Source organism: Myotis brandtii, unplaced genomic scaffold (genome assembly GCF_000412655.1).
Source record: "Myotis brandtii unplaced genomic scaffold, ASM41265v1 scaffold193, whole genome shotgun sequence".
NCBI classification, from domain to species: domain Eukaryota; kingdom Metazoa; phylum Chordata; class Mammalia; order Chiroptera; family Vespertilionidae; genus Myotis; species Myotis brandtii.
The window spans coordinates 1,773,933-1,777,132 of NW_005357191.1; positions in this window are offsets into that span (position 1 = coordinate 1,773,933).

Below are 3,200 nucleotides of genomic sequence, written 5' to 3' on the forward strand. Positions count from 1 at the left end.
CCCAATGGGGAATGGGGAACCGGGGGTGGGTGGCAGCAGACACAGGCAGCGCCAGGTCAAGGCAGGTGCGAGCAAACAGGTCCCCGATCACCCTACCAGTCGCCCCACACACAGAGGGCACCTGGCGGCGGGGAGTGGGGCAGACTGCCAGCAGCCAGGGAAGATGGCCCTGATTGCAGGCCAGTTTTAGGGGCCCTGCCTGTGCACAAACTTCATGTGTCAGGCCTCTAGTATTTAAATATTTAGAGAATAAAAAAGGGCTCTTGGAAAGTAAATGCAGGAGCTGCCTGCAGGCCCTGATTGCCCAATAGGGAATGGGGAACCGGGGGTGGGTGGCAGCAGACACAGGCAGCGCCAGGTCAAGGCAGGTGCGAGCAAACAGGTCCCCGATCACCCTACCAGTCGCCCCACACACAGAGGGCACCTGGCGGCGGGGGGTGGGGCAGACTGCCAGCAGCCAGGGAAGATGGCCCTGATCGCAGGCCAGTTTTAGGGGCCCTACCCGTGCACAAACTTCATGTGTCAGGCCTCTAGTATTTATATATTTAGAGAATAAAAAAGGGCTCTTGGAAAGTAAATTATGGTGGCAAAAATGAAAAAAAAATATTTGTAGTGGACAGGTTGGGAGAGAAAATTGAAGCAAGCAAACTCCTACTTGATAGCGTGAAAAGACAACAAGATGCACAATAGAAAATATAAGAAATTAAAAGGTCATTCCAGCAGTTTTGAAATCTGAATAACAGTGATGCCAGAAAAACGAAAAGAAATCCACCAAAAAGTAATTCAAGGATTTCCCATCAAGATGGTGGCATAGGTAAATGCTGAACTAAAATTCTTCCACTACCACATCAAAAGTACAACTAAACTACAGAACAACTACCATTCAGAACCGCCTGAAATCTAGCTGAAGTCCTACAACTAAGGCTATAAAGAAGACACATTGAGACAAGTCCTACAACTAAGAACATAAAGAAAAGGCCACATTGAAACTGGTAGGAGGGATGGAGAGGCAGAATGGGCTAGTCCCACACTCACTTGGGTCAGATAAAAATTGGGAGGGATCTCTCAGATGCAGAGTTCCCCCAGGAGGAGCAAGGCGGGCCAGGGTTCCTGTGCCAGGAAGAGAAGTCCACATAACTTCTGGCTGTAAAAGCCAGTGTGGATTATGGCTGAGTGAGATGGAGGGCTACTGGAGTCCCAGGCCCTTTAAAGGGCCTGTGCGTGGACAGACTCACTGGCTCTGAAATCCAGTGTTGGGGCACCAGGGACATATGGGGAGGAACTAAGTTGTCTGGTACCAGGACGAAAGCTGTAGGGGAAGCTTTCTCTCAAAAGTGCTGGCAGAGACTACTGTTCCTTTTTTCAGCCCTTCTCCCCACAGAGTCAGCAGGTGGGCACCACATCTGAGTCTTCATGAACCTGCCTAACATTGTTTTGCCCTCCCCTGGTGATTCCCTGAGTCCCTGCCCCACCCAACTTGCTGGCCCAACCCAAACCATTTCCAGTGGCTTTTCCATAAAAACAGCTTGTCTTGGGTCATGCTTCAGCTGTTCCTAGAATCTCTCAAACAAGCAGCATCTGGCTTCAGCGTGCTATGTACCTTTCACTAAGTGGCCCCAGGCCCAGCACTAGCAGCAGCTGACCTTGGTTTGCAGCTTGGCCTCTCCTGAGCACCTCCAAGCCCAAGACAAGAAGCAGCCATCTGCAGATTGCTTTGTAGCTCATGCCAGGTGGCCTGGGGCAGGATACAGGTGGGAGGCTTTATCTTGGCCTTCACCTTCTGGGAGACCCCAGAGCCAGCACACCCTGTGGACAGCTTCAGACTGTGTTGAAGAACCGCTCAACATCCTCCACTAGAGACACACTCATGGGGCAGATTTAGCAGGCACCAGAGCCCCCTTGAAGTAAGTCCTGCTCCATGGGATCAGCCCTGGCACAGCTGATCCTCCACAGTGGTTGCAGCCAGTTCTTCCAGCCAATTGTCCTGGGGGGAAGTCCCTCCCATTGACGTGCCAGCAGCAATCAAGGCTCACCTACAACAAGAGGATGCATACAGCCCACATGGGGTGGGGGCAAACCTGGAGTGCCCAGCTTGGGTGATTGGAGTGGATGTGCCACTGGACCCTACAGGACACCTACTACATAAGACCACTCTACCAAGCCCAGGAGACGTAGCAGCTCTACCTAATACATAGAAACAAACACAGGGAGACAGCCAAAATGAGGAGACAAAGAAACATCCCAAATAGAATAAAACTCCAGAAAAAGAGCTAAACAATATGGAGACAAGCAATCTACTTGATGCACAGAGTTCAGAACACTGGCTTTAAGGATGCTCAATGAACTTAGGGATGACCATTTAATAAATTTTGTAATATCTAATCACTGGCGTGTACACCTAAAACTAATATAATACTGTATGTCAACTGTAATTGAAAAATAAAAAATTACTTAAAGTAAAAAATGTAATTCAAGAAAAATTCCCATTTGTCTAGCCCAGGGGTGGGCAAACTTTTTGACTCGAGGGCCACAATGGGTTCTTAAACTGGACCGGAGGGCCGGAACAAAAGCATGGATGGAGTGTTTGTGTGAACTAATATAAATTCAAAGTAAACATCATTACATAAAAGGGTACGGTCTTTTTTTTTTTTTAGTTTTATTCATTTCAAACGGGCCGGATCCGGCCGGCGGGCCGTAGTTTGCCCACGGCTGGACTCTAGCCACTGTGCTGTACCCCTGAAACTAATACAAAATAATATTGAATATAAACTGTAATTTTAAAATTTTTTAAAAGAAAATGTCCGAGGCCTAAAGACCATGAATTACCAAACTGAAACCAATACTCAGTGAAAAGAGACAAGACACCTCCGTGGGATAGTTCAGAACACAGGGAACAAAAGAAAATGAAAAGGTCACCTAAAAGGCACATCGGAGAGACTTTGCACCCCTCAACTGCAACACTGCAAACAAGATAAGGGAGCATTACCTTTACAATTCTGAAGTAAAAAAATTTTTCTGACCTTGAACTCTATATTTAGCTAAACCCTCAAGTGTGAGAAATAAAGTCATTTCCAGACATACAAGGTCTCAAAAATCTTACCTCTCAAGCACCGTTACTCTAGAACAGCGGTTCTCAACCTGTGGGTTACGACCCCTTTGGGGGTCGAATGACCCTTTCACAGGGGTCGCCTAAGACCATC